Source organism: Canis lupus, chromosome 27 (assembly GCF_048164855.1).
Source record: "Canis lupus baileyi chromosome 27, mCanLup2.hap1, whole genome shotgun sequence".
NCBI lineage: Eukaryota > Metazoa > Chordata > Mammalia > Carnivora > Canidae > Canis > Canis lupus.
In genome coordinates this window covers 46,969,581-46,983,595 of record NC_132864.1, presented here as the reverse complement: position 1 = coordinate 46,983,595, position 14,015 = coordinate 46,969,581, and the positions used below count along the sequence as shown (strand labels likewise).

The 14,015-nt window shown below is 41.7% G+C and overlaps 2 long non-coding RNA genes and 1 pseudogene across 2 annotated transcripts in view; all 3 read left to right on the top strand.

Moving 5' to 3' along the window:
* Positions 1 to 14,015, top strand: part of LOC140619827 (uncharacterized) — a 512,008-nt gene that overhangs the window by 329,096 nt on the left and 168,897 nt on the right. The gene's annotated exons all lie outside the window — the stretch shown is intronic.
* Positions 3,483 to 12,791, top strand: LOC140619823 (uncharacterized). Its single transcript, XR_012019647.1, has 3 exons — positions 3,483 to 4,617; positions 5,264 to 5,358; positions 12,465 to 12,791. It is a non-coding gene; the product is annotated as an uncharacterized lncRNA (long non-coding RNA).
* LOC140619096 (peroxisomal trans-2-enoyl-CoA reductase pseudogene) lies at positions 8,418 to 10,654 on the top strand (annotated as a pseudogene).

Genomic DNA, 14,015 nt, shown 5'->3' with positions numbered 1-14,015 from the left:
TTTGCTTCAGTTCCTCACTGTCAGGTTTCTTCCTTCCTCTAGACACTCAGTATACACTTCAATGATTCTCCTACATTTCTTCTCATCTGTATAAATTTCTTTCTCCAAAAATTTTCCAGTTAGCACCCTCAGGGTTAGGAGCCTCCCTCATGGTATGATGGCTTTATAGTGCTTAAGGACCCTGGGCTTCCAATTAGTTTGAATCAACCCCTTCACTGTGCTACAGGCATGCCATAAGTGTTTTTTCCCTATAGCCCCGACAATAAGGATCTTTGTTACAACAGAGGAAAAGGTAGCAGAAGGGTGCTGGACCCCTAACCCAATGGTCAATGGATCAAGACCATCCTGTGCTACAATCCTGCTTTTTCTGCCAATGCCATTTTTTCTTCTCTTTTCTCTTTGTACAAAGATTATGTTGGGTTTCTGGCCACATAAAGTCATAGCTTTCAGTTTCTGTCTCTGTCCAGTCATTCCTACTGCAACTCTTCTGGGTAGTTATGGGAAAAGTTCAGGAACCCAGTAGCCAGGCTCATAGGTGGGTGTCTATTCCTCAAGAGAAGGCTAGTCAATCTCCCACAGAATGGAGTTCACATCCAGTAAGGTCATTTTGTCTATGGTATATTTATTACCTAAGCACTTATCTCTTAATTTCTTTCTAAGCACTGCTGTAGCTGTGCCCCACAGCAGGGCTCTTGAACAACATGTTTGAACTGCAAAGGTCCACTTAACGCAAGGGTGGATTTTCTCTTTTTGGACAGATACAGTGCAATAGTATAAATGTGATTTTTCTTAATGATTTTATTTTCTCTAGCTCTATTTTAACAATACAGTATATAAGACTTGTAACATACCAAATGTGTGTTAATCGACTATTAGGTTATTAGTAGTTACATTTTGGGAAATCCAAATGTATATGTAGATTTTTGCCTGTGTGAAGGTTTGGTGATGAGAGGGTTAAATTTTTCAGCCTCATCCCTAACCTTCTAGGAGGGGAGAGGCATCAGAGATTGAGCTCAATCACCATGGCCACTGATTCAGCCAATCACGCCTGTGTAATGAAACCTCCATAAAACCCCTCAAAACAAGTTCTAGAGAGTTTCTGGTTGGTGGGCACATGGATGTGTTGGTAGGGTGGCACCCTGGAGGAGCCCTGGAAGTTCTGTGGCACCCACCCTCTACAGTGTCCTATGCATCACTTCCCTTTGGCTGTGTCTGAGGTAGATCCTTTATAACCAGTCATTGTAAGTAAAGTGCATTCCTAAGGTGAGTCGTAATCATACCTGAGGGGTCAGGGGAGCCCCCACATTTGCAGTTGGCAGAAGCACAGGTAGCCTGAGCACCCCCCCCCATTCCTATCTGGCATCTGAAGTGCACATAGTCTTGTGGGACTGAGCCATTTAACCTGTGTGGAATGTGATGGTAACTCCAGCTAGGCGGTGTCATTAAATTGAATTTTTAGATACCCAGTTAGTGTCAGAATTGGTGTGGAAAACAACACATATTTGGTATCCGAGGAAAAAAACCACATTCTTCTCATCTTACTATTTTTATTCTGTTTGTTCCTTCCATTTTTCTATTCCTGTTTTCCCTTTCCTGCTGTCTTTTCCTTTCCTGGGTTCACTGTTAGAGGCGCCACTTGCCCAGGATGGGGAAGGGGCAGGAGGAGTGAGCTGGCTGAGGTCTCAGGCAACAGAGATGCTGACTTCCGGTTCTCCTGTCTCCCCCAGGACCTTGGAACCCTTCCCCCCATGGTGCCGCACATCAGAGGCTATTTTGTTGAGTTCCTCAGACTTTCTGACTCTGTGAGCCTCTTCGATCTGAACAATAGGCTTTTCTTCTCCCTGACAGGTGCTATTAAATTCAGTTTCTAGAAAGTACTTCTACCCCTGCCTAAACGAATTTAACAAACATTTTTAAGGACCTGAGCGATAGGTGGCCATCTCCCCGTGATATGCAGGGAGTGTTAAGTCCGCAGAGACCTGCTCCCAGCACCACTGAAGACAGACGACCCTGCTGTGAGTCCTGTTGGTCTTTGTTGGTGCCACCAATTCTTCTACCTACTGCTCACTTATACAAAAGATCTCTATCTTAAAGGGTTAATAGAAAAAGAAACTGAGGGACACCTGGGTGGCTCAGTCAGTTAAGTGCCCTCCTCTTGATTTTGGCTCAGGTCATGACCTCAGGGTCGTGAGATCAGATCTTATGTTAGTTAGGCACCGAGCTGGGTGTGGTGCCTGCTTGGGATTCTCTGCCTCTCCCTCTCCCTCTGCCCTTCACCCTCTGGTCATGCTGTCTCTCTCAAAAAAATAAAAAATAAAATAAAATAAAGATTTTTTTAAAAAAGATCAAAACAAACTGAGGGCAGACCCCTCCTATTTGGATTGGTGGAGTTATTTTAAGTTTCATTCCAATCTCCTGATAGTGACCAACCCCTGCGTTTTATGGAATATAGGCTATTTATGGGAGTTGTGAAGTAGGCCACTGTGTAGACAGGCCTCAGCTCCTGTGACATCATGGAATAGCATGAACTTTGAACCAGGTTTTGGATGCTGTCACTTACCACCTTCGTGCCAGGAGCATCTTGAGGTCAGCACATTCCCCTAAAGGGACTGCATAGATCCAGAGCAGCAGGGAACTGCACAGAACAGGATGCAGAAGAAACCAGAAGTAGAACCATGAAAAGACGGGACAATCCGGTGAAAACGATGGACATGTATTTAGCCACCCAGGATCAGGGTGATGTCCAGAGTAAAAGAGTCTGTGGCTAGGAGTACGCAGTGGACTTGGTGGATAAGAGGTTTACGTGTGCATTGCAGGTCATTGTTACCTGAACTAGGATAGTCTGTGACCTGGCTTGTGAATTCAGTCATTTGAGAAGTAGTTCAAGTGATCTTATAAAACCAACTTGAAGAATCAGTTCCCCTCACTTTTATGAGGAGAAGACAATAACAAGTGGCTCTCAGAAAACAGCTGGAAAAAAAAAAAAAAGAAAACAGCTGGAGCCTGGATACACAGTGCCATCGTGCCCCGACAAAGCTGAACAGAGTGTCTGCTACTTTGGCACCCCAGTCCTGCATGAGACCCCCAGGACACCACAACATTCTATGATGGGATCAGGGTCTTCAAGGTCCACACCATCCCTATTCCTCTTGCACCTGAACTCTTCTGGTCCCAAGCTTCTCAGAAGGCTTCCCTTCAAAGTCACCGGGGGAATGGTCCCCTGAGTCCACACAAAGCACTACTGGAATGCCAGGCGCTGCAGCCTCTCAGGCGGGGAGCCTGCTTCTCCCTCTCCCTCCCGTCTCCTCTACCCCCCACTCCTGTGTGCAGATACTCTCCCTCTCAAATAAATAAGATCTTAAAAAAAAAAGAAAAAAGACTGGAGGACTCTATTTCAGGGTGGTCTTGGGAGTTAGCCTTTTGAGTTCTCAAACATATTTAATGGGAATATGGGAGGGGAACAGTCGAGCATTAAGCACAAACTCAGTATCCATTGCTGTTCCCCAAAATTAGTACCATAATAACTTGTAAGTTATTTTAACAACCAAGAAGGATCACAGTTCTCAATCTACATATCTCAGTCCTTCTTTGTTGCAGGGAGGAGATCATTGGGCCACAACAGGTTAGAGTTAGATATAAGCAGATGCCCATATCTTTAGGTCCAGAACACCAACTAGGGACCCAGAGCCTTAGGGGTCCTTGAACCTGAAGAAAGGAATAAGAGAAACTGGGAGGCTCCGTGGTTTCTGCTTATACCAGAAGCTGTGGCTCAGGGTGCAAGTGAGTGTGGCAAGTCGATCCCAGGGCTTTGGAGGGCAGCTGAGAGAGCAGACACACAGATCACTGGGCTGGGCCAGGTTCCACCTGCTCTGGGGTCTGAGTCCGAGGGGGCCGACCCATCTCTGAGGACTGTCCCTAAACTCAGTTCAGTGACAGGGCAACTATTTCCTGTTGAGGGAAAGAAGCTTAAGTTGACTTGCATCTAACTTGGGTTTACAACCTCCAGATGACATTAATTCATTCAAGCATATATTGAGTTCCTGCTATGTGTCAAGCTCTGTTCTAGAAGTTAGGGATATGGCAGTGAACAAACATCAGAGAACCTGCCATTCTAATGGAGGAAGGCAGACAATCTAGGAGGAAGTAAGATAATTTTAGGTAGTGATAACTGCTACCAGAAAACAAAACACATAATAGGGGAGAGATTTGGGGAGGAAGAACTCTGGTTAGGGAGATTCCCTAACTCTGGTTAGGGAAGTGATTTCCAATGGACCACCTGTGAGCAAGAATTTGTTCTCATTGCTAGGTCAATAAGGGGATAGAATAGCCCCTTCTAGGAGAGGTATGTCTCTAATTATATATACACAATTGATAATATGATTTAAAGATTACTTATTTGGTTAGTTTGGTTCATTTTAATAATTTCCAAGAGCCTCAGTAATTTTCCATAGACTGACTAAGTTGAATTTCTGGACTGCAAGTGTTGAAAGTCAGACTCCAGAATGGAGTACCCATCCCAAAGTGCTGCCGATGGACTCCTGACCAGAACATTGTCCAGCAACTAGGATGGCCCTATTACCTATTACAACATCATCCTGACCCACAATTTCACAAATGGTGAGTTAAAATTTGAACTGTGAGTACTTCTGTATTCCTAGTCTTAACCCTTTATTAATTTATAATCACAAAGTTGGAGATATTCTCACTTGTGTGCTATATGATCTTGAAGTACAGGAATTGAATAAAACGGTTGGAAAACCTATACATAGGACCCAGATATGCACAATTAATAACTTAATTGTTTTATTTGTATTAATATAAGTTAATATTAAATAGTAATGATTCAATACTAATGGCGATCATATAATGAATGACTACTTACTCCATGGCAGGCAGGAGGCTAAGGAAACAATGTGCCTCAGCACATCTAATCCTCAGAACTGCCCTTTGAGTTCAGTAGCATCCCCAGGGTGAAAAGAGTATGCAATGTTAAGAACCCCTAGCTCCAATTACTAGCTGCATGACCTCAAGCAGAGCATTCCTCAGCTCTGAAATGGGAATTAAGATGCTATATACCACATAAATTGTATGTGTGTGAAGATTAAATGAGATAATGGTTATAAACTAATATTGAACGTGCTTAATGGGAGCTTTTAGAGTTACTGTTGTAAGTCTAAAATGTTCTGTACTGAGTAGAAATTTGGTAGTCATTCAGTTCCATTTTCTTTTTGCTCTCCTTGTTTTTATATGACCAATCTGGAAGGCTTCTGGCTGAATGTATGCCTGCTTACAATTTATCACAAAAAGAGCCTCGTGTGCACTTCCAGCCATTCCCCCAATCCCTGAAGCCGAAGGGAAGTAAGTATACGTAAGCCAGCTGGAAGGACTGTGTGAGCTAATGAGAATGTTTATAGCAGTGTGTGAAGAGTGAAAACAATAACATTTTGCTGTTTTTTCTTTAAGGTTTGTTTGGAGCATATATATCTGTTTTAAAAAGATTATTTATCTATTTATCTATCAATTAGAGAAAGAATAGTAGGGGGAGCAGCAGGCAGGCCCAACACGGGACTTGATCCCAGGACCCTGGCATAATGACCTGAGCCAAAGGCAAACATTTTAATTGACAGCTTCCCAGATGCCCCTGGAGCATATATATCTTAATAGATTCAAACACACTACAGAGAGAAAAAATTTTTTTGCTACACATAACTTTATTTTTCCTTTGGGTTAAGAAGCTTTATTACAAATTTGACAGCATGACCAAAACAAATAACACATGGATAATTACCATAAAGCTTTATGGATCTAAAAATATTTGCCATGAAAAATAAGTCACTGTGTATCTCTCGTTTTAAGAATCACAATGAGGAGCACCTGGGTGTCTCGGTTGAGCATCCAACTCTTGATTTTGACTCAGAGCATGATCTCAGGGTCATGAGGTCAAATCCCACATCAGGCTCCACATTCAGTGCAGAGACTGCTTGTCCCTCCCCCTCCTCAACTTGTGTTCTCTCTCTCTAAAAGAAATAAGTAAACTCTTTAAAAAAGAAAAAATCATAATGATACCACAATTTAGATTTATTGCCCACCTTTACAATTAAATATTAAAACCTTTTGGGGGATCCATGGGTGGCGCAGCGGTTTGGCGCCTGCCTTTGGCCCAGGGCGCGATCCTGGAGACCCGGGATCGAATCCCACATCAGGCTCCCGGTGCATGGAGCCTGCTTCTCCCTCTGCCTGTGTCTCTGCCTCTCTCTCTCTCTCTCTCTCTCTCTCTCTCTCTGTGTGTGTGTGTGTCTCTCATGAATAAATAAATAAGATCTTAAAAAATATATATCCAGCAATTTTACTTCTGGGTATATACCCCAAAGAATTGAAAGGAGGGTCTTGAAGAATTTGTACAGCTGTATTCATAAGCACATTTATTCACAATAGTTAAGAGGCGGAAGGAACTCAAGTGTCCATCAATGGATGAACGGATAAACACGATGTAATATATAAGTACAGCAGAATTTTATTTCAGTCTTTAAAAGGAAGGTAATTCCTAACACATTGTAAGCATGGATGAACCTTGGGGACATTATGCTAAATGAAATAAGCTAGTCACTGAAGGACAAATACTATATGATTCCACTTGTATGGATCCACTTATACCCCTTGAGTTGGAGCAAGGTTATTTTAAACTGAAGTCATTTATGACACAGCAAATGCAGAAGCCTTTCTGGGTCTCATGTATCTGACTAAAGGCTTATCCTTCTGAGAGAGAAGCTGCCATAAATCCCTCTTTGGGGTAGTTTCACTCTCAGCCTGGACCACTTGCATCTGAGAAGTGGCAAACATGACAATATTATACTTTCCATTTGTTTTCCTAAAAGCTCCTTAGTCTTTTCCAGAGAAGCTCTTTCTTTGCTTTCCATCGCTTTCCCCTGTTCAGTTGGTATATAAACGTCTATCTCCAGCTCTTTAGGGAGCCTCTTCATCTGAATGCTCCTGCGTGAGTGTGTAAATTAATCTTGTCTTTTCTCCTGTAAATCTGTCAGTTAATTTTTTTTTAATTTTTTTATTTATTTATGATAGGCACACAGTGAGAGAGAGAGACGCAGAGACACAGGCAGAGGGAGAAGCAGGCTCCATGCACCGGGAGCCTGATGTGGGATTCGAACCCGGGTCTCCAGGATCGCGCCCTGGGCCAAAGGCAGGCGCCAAACTGCTGCGCCACCCAGGGATCCCAAATCTGTCAGTTAATTAATAGTCTCTAGATCACTGCATCTGAATTGGTAGGAAGTGTTTCCTCCTAGCACACTTACAAAGATATGTAGAGCGGTCCAATTTATAAAGACAGAAAGTTGAAGGGTGGTTTCCCAGGAGCTTAGGTGATAGAGGAATGGAGGGTTATTATTTACTGGGTACAATTTCAATTTAGTAGGATGAAAGAGTTCTGGGGATGGATGGTGGTGATGGGTGCACAATAATGTGCTTAATGCCACTGACCCGCATATTTTAAAAAATGGTTAAGATGGCAATTTTATGTATATTTTACATAAATATACATAATATAAATATATTTTTACAATAAAAATAGATTATTTAAAAATGATAAAATCATGACTCATGCAGATACAAAAACGAACAAGTGTTAAAGATTTATTTAACCGGCTAGTGAGGAGAAGTCAATTGAATAGGACAGAATGTACATGTCCAGAGACAAGAATTATTTTGCATTGCTATCACTTGTCTTCTGAAGTAGCTTAAAAACCATGAAAGACTAGGAAATAGTGAAGACTAGACTGAACAAGTAAGATATGAGCAATGCATAGTTTTTCACGGAAGTATCCTCTTTCCACCTATCACAGGATAGGGTCTGTCATTCAGCCAGCTCATTCACCCCAGACCACACTAGATTCAAGTCAAAGTCCAACACAGATCAAAATTGACAGAGCTATTTCACTAAAAAAAAAAATCCCAAACACAAATTCACAAAACGGTCTCTAAAAGAAAATTACAGACGAATCTCATTGATAAATACTGGTGCAATGGCATTGATAGTCATAATAGCATGTGACTAAGTGAGAAATACTAGAAATGGAAGGATAGTCCAATATGAGGAAATCTTTTAATAAAACTCACCATATTGGGGATCTCTGGGTGGCTCAGCAGTTTAGCGCCTGCCTTCGGCCCAGGGCTTGATCCTGGAGACCCAGGATCGAACCCGTATCGGGCTCCCTGCATGGAGCCTGCTTCTCCCTCCGCCTGTCACTCTCTCTCTCTCTCTCTCTCTGACATGAATAAATAAAGTCTTTAAAAAAGACGAAACCAAACCTCACCATATTGACACAAAAGAGAGGAAGAGATTCCACATGATCATCTCCATAAAGGAGAAAAAGATGTAAAGGAAGCATATACTCAATAACCTGAAATTTGGATAAAGGCATTTAACAAAATTTATTTCTGGGTTATTTATAGTTTGAAATTCAAAATAACTGTCAATAAGAGACTTCTGACGGAATATCAGTATTTAAAATGATAATCTATTTTTAATAAAATGAGATAATTTAGACAGGCTATTGATTTTTTTTTAAACATAAAAATTTTCCTGTAGGGACACCCGGATGGCTCAGGAGTGGAGTGTCTTCTGCCTTCGGGTCACGGCATGATCCCGGGGTCAGAGATGGAGTCCCACATTGGGTTCCTTACAGGAAGCCTGCTTCTCCCTCTGCCTATGTCTCTGCCTCTCTGTGTATGTGTCTCTCAAGAATAAATAAAGTAAAAAATATTATTATTATTATTATTATTTTTTACCATGTAAGTGACTTTAGCACTCCTAAGACTCAGATGCTTGGTGGAGATGGGCACTTGGGACAAGGGCAAGAGCTGGCTGGTTGCTGGCTTGCTGCAAGACCAACTGGCCATCATCACCAGAGGGGACACAGGTATCAGAAAGGCCATCATGACCAAGATCTTGCAGCTGGGGTGTAATGTGGTCATTGCGTCACGTAACTTTGATTGACTAAAATCTACTGCAGATGAACTGAGCCCACCAGGCTCAGGTCACTCCCATAAAATGCAACATCTGCAAAGAAAAGGCGGTGAACAATTTGGTCAAATCCACCTTAGATATTTATGGTAAGATCAATTTTTTGTAAACAATGGAGGAGGTCAGTTCAGGTCTCCTGCAAAACACATCAGTGCAAAGGGATGGCATGCTGTGATCGAAACCAAATTGATGAGCACCTTCTACATGTGGAGAGCAGTTTACAACTCCTGGATGAAAGAGCATGGAGGATCCATTCTGAATAATATTATCCTGGTTTAAAATGGATTTCCAGGACTTGTGTATAGTGCAGCTGCCAGAGCAGGTGTTTACAATCTCACCAAATCCTTGGCTGTAGAATAGGCCAGAACGGAGTAAGGAGCAACTGTGTTGCCCCTGGCGTCATTTATTCCCTGACTGCTATTGACAACTATGGCTCTTTGGCAAAAGACGTATTTGGACGGTTAAGAAAATTCCAGCGAAGCAAATTGGAGTTCCTGAGAGATCTCCCTATTGGTCTGCTTCCTGCTGTCTCCTGTAGCTTCTCTTATCACTGGAAAATTGGTGGATGGGGATGGGGCCAGTCTTTGTATATGGGAGTATTTGATATACAACTGGCCTTAGCGAGCGGGGGATATTTCTGTTGTCAAAAGGATGAGGGAGTCTTTCAGGAATAAAGCCAAGCTATGGAAACTACATATGTTTTTTATCCCCAAATGTCTTAGTATCTCCAGAATGCCCTTTGGTACTTTAGAGTTATAATAATTTGTACGGAAAAATCACTTTCTGCCTTTTGAATGTTATCAGTTATGCCCAAGCAGAAACTATTCCTGAAATAAATGCATTCTTAAGCCCCAACCAATGTTGTTTAGCCTGTGTTTAAAGACTTTTTTATGAATGAAATTAACATACTTTATTTATTATTTTTTAAAGACTTTATTTATTTATTCATGAGAGACACACAGAGAGAGAGGCAGAGACACAGGCAGAGGGAGAAGCAGGCTCCATGCCGGGAGCCCAATGTGGGACTCGAACCAAGGATTCCAGGATCACGCCCTGGGCCGAAGGCAGGCACTCAACGGCTGAGCCACCCAGGTGTCCCTCTAGAAAATTATTTTTTCACGCTATACGTCCACCTACCAAAAAGTCCTATTCATTGTGCATCATGGATACATCAGGGATTGGCATCTCAGTAATCAGTATGGGCCTTACCCTCACTGGGTGTTTTATTGGTAGTGGATTTTTTTCTTTCCTATGTGATGCATCTTACAAATTCTTTTTTTTTTAAAGATTTTATTTATTTATTCATAGACACAGAGAGAGAGGCAGAGACACAGGCAGAGGGAGAGGGAGAAGCAGGCTCCATGCAGGGTGCCCGACGCGGGACTCGATCCCGGGCTTCCAGGATCACACCCCAGGCTGCAGGCGGCGCCAAACCGCTGCGCCACCGGGGCTGCCCGCATCTTACAAATTCATCTCTCTCAAAGCTATCCGATGTTTGTGAAGAGAGGAGCATTTTATTTTAAAGATTTTATTTATTCATGAGAGACACGGGGTGGGGGGGGAGAGAGAGAGGCAGAGACACAGGCAGAGGGAGAAGCAGGCTCCATGCAGGGAGCCCGACGTGGGACTCGATCCGGGGAATCCGGGATCATGCCCTGGGCCCAAGGCAGGCGCTCAACCCCTGAGCCACCCAGGTGTCCCTGAGACAGGGAAGCATTGTGGAGGGTTTGTTGCTGCTGGATTTGTGGGAAAGCTCTGAGAGTGGAGGTTGGAGGACGAAGAGTTAGCTGCCAGATTCTCCTGCTGCCTAAACCTTAACTGTGACAGGCAGTTTCCCTCACTTTGCTGAGCCACCTTTCACTGGAATCTTCTCCAAAGAAGCTCGTCTTTTTGTCTTAGCTATCTGTAGTCAACAATCTGGATACTGAAGACTAGATCCTTCTTTTTTTTAAGATTTTATTTATTTATTCATGATAGAGAGAGAGGCAGAGACACAGGCAGAGGGAGAAGCATGCTCTATGCAGGGAGCCCGATGCGGGACCCGATCCTGGGACTCCAGGATGGCGCCCTGGGCTGAAGGTAGGCGCCAAACCCCTGAGCCATGCAGGGATCCCCTGAAGACTAGATCCTTCAATAATACAGTGAGCTCTTGGGAGAGCTTCCTTTATTTATGTTCATCAGTTGGTTTTTGTTCTTGGGTCAATATTACTTTATGCAAATATCTGGTAAAGTTAGTATCTTTTAGCATTCTCTTATTTTGTTGTTTCTTCTAGATTAAAGTTATAATTATTTAGACAGATTACCAAAAATATTCTGATTATAACAATAAGTTAAGAATTTATATCTTTTCAATATTTGCTTTCTGCCCATTGACAAGTCTTTAGTTTTGTTAATTTTATTCCATTACATCAATAATTTGCTATTCTTAATTTTATTTCACATATTTATTATTAATGTCATCCCTAGTGATAGCCTGGTTAGGGTGTGGTTTCTTTCATGTGTCTAAGTTACTTTGCCATTGTACATTTACTATTCAGTTCTTGCTGGATATACTCAACATTCCCATCCAGTCACATCAATAAAAATATTCTTATTATATTAGCCTTTAAAAAATTTTTTTCTTTTAGCTTTCTATTGGTAAAAAAGATAGAATCATGACTCTCATATAGAGTTATAAAGTGAATATGTGAGGCAGATGTTCTAGCCAATTCAAAAGAAGAATCCAAACAGTGCAGTTATATGACATAAAGGGATGGTGAGATGAATTATGAATAAAGATAAAACTGCTTTTCCACAGGTGGAAATTAGCGGAAAGTCACTACCAGGCTAGATAGAATTATATATCTATCAGTTACCTACAACATACAAGGAGTTACAAAATCGCACAAAGATAATGAACAGGAATCTGAGCTGATAATCTAGAATCTGATAATCTAAAAGGGTATACATTATAAAGGATGCATAGTTTTCCACTGAAATACATGGGTTTTTTTCTCTTTTTCTTTTAATTGCTATTGAGAGCACCAGCATTACATGTCATATTGCATTGGCCACAGCTTTCCCAATGTTGATAGTGTGTATGCTTGTCCTAATTCAAACATCAACAAAATACTGATAGTGCTGCTCGTTCTGTCTTTGTTTCTCTTGGTTCTCATGATATGATCCGTGTCCATAGGTATAGTCACTTTGCCATTTCTAATTCTGATTAGTTCTTTTTCTCTTCTTTACAGTCTGCCTATTTTTCTCCTAATGCTGTTTTTCTGCTAATTATTTTATCTTCAAGTGCTCGTAATTATGCCCTTTCTTCTGCTGCCTTTGTGGTTGATTTTATTCTTATTAAATGAATTGTAGAGTTTATATGTTCGGTGTTCTTTAGTAATTGAAGAATCTGACTATGAATTTGCCTCTAACTAAAAACTTTACTTTACAGCAATGTCCACAATAGCCAAACTGTGGCAGGAGCCTCGGTGTCCATCGACAGACGAATGGATAAAGAAGACGTGGTCTATGTATACAATGGAATATTACTCAGCCATTAGAAACAATGAATACTCACCATTTGCTTCAACATGAATAGAACTGGAGGGTATTACACTGAGTGAAGTAAGTCATTTGGAGAAGGACAAACGTTATATGGTTTCATTCATTCGGGAAATATAAAAAATAGTGAAAGGGATTATAGGGGAAAGGAGAGAAAATGAGTGGGAAATATCATAGAGGGTGACAGCACATGAGAGACACCTAACTCTGGGAAACAAACAAGGGGTAGTGGAAGGGGCGGGGGGACGGGGGGACTGGGTGATGGGCACAGAGGGGGGCGCTTGACGGGATGAGCACTGGATGTTATACTATATGTTGGCAAATTGAACTCCAATTAAAAAATATACAAAACAAATACTTTGCTTTAGTCTCAAGAACTTTGATGTGTCCCTCATGCCAAAAGGGAAAGAACACTTTCTTCCCCTGCTTTTCTTTCCAGCATTTCCTTTTAAAAATTTGTGATCCTAATCTTCTTTGTTCTTTTCACACATATGTAATCTTTTAAAAAGCTGAACAAGCCTTTTGCCAGTTTTGCATTCTAGGTGTGTCTTTCTGGAGCCACCTCTGTGAAAGGTGAACACAGAGGAGTGTGGGGTTCTGTCTCCCTAACTCTGTGGAAGTTTTGTCCAAGCACTTGGCTCCAAGTTTTAATTTTTCCTTTGGACTAAGACAGTTGTATGTATGTAATGGATTGTTTCTGCCTAGCTATCTAAAAGGGTGAGATTTCTTTATCATTCCAATTTCTTTAGCTGAATGCCTGTGATAGGCATCATGGTCTGGTTTAATGCTTAATAACAAAACTTTCATTCTTGTCTACATTTTGTGAAGGGGTTGTACTGGGTTGACAGGAGATTTTTTTTAAAGAGTTATTTATTTATGATAGACAGAGAGAGAGAGAGAGGCAGAGACACAGGAGGAGGGAGAAGCAGGCTCCATGCTGGGAGCCTGACATGGGACTCGATCCCGGGACTCCAGGATCCCGCCCTGGGCCAAAGGCAGGTGCTAAACCGCTGAGCCACCCAGGGATCCCCTGACAGGAGATTTTATTTAATTATTTCTCCCCCCCAAAAAAAAATTTTATTTCTCCCAACAGTGTACTTTTTTAATTACTTTATTTATTTATTTATTTATTTATTTATTTATTTATTTATTTATTTATTTATGAGAGCCCAAGAGGGTGGTGGGGAGGGGCAGAAGAAGAGGGAAAGAGGGTCTCAAGCAAACTATATGCAGAGCGCAGAGCCTGGAGCCCTCTGCAGGGCTCAATCCCACAACCCCTGGGAGAAACCAAGAGTTGGACGCTCAACTGACTGCACCACCATGCAGCCCCCCAGCAGTGTCCTTTTGCTGTCTTAACAATCTGTGTGTTATGGTTGTTATTATCTAAAACTTATAAGAAAGTTAAAAGTCAATTTAAGTGATTGTCACGTTATATATACTC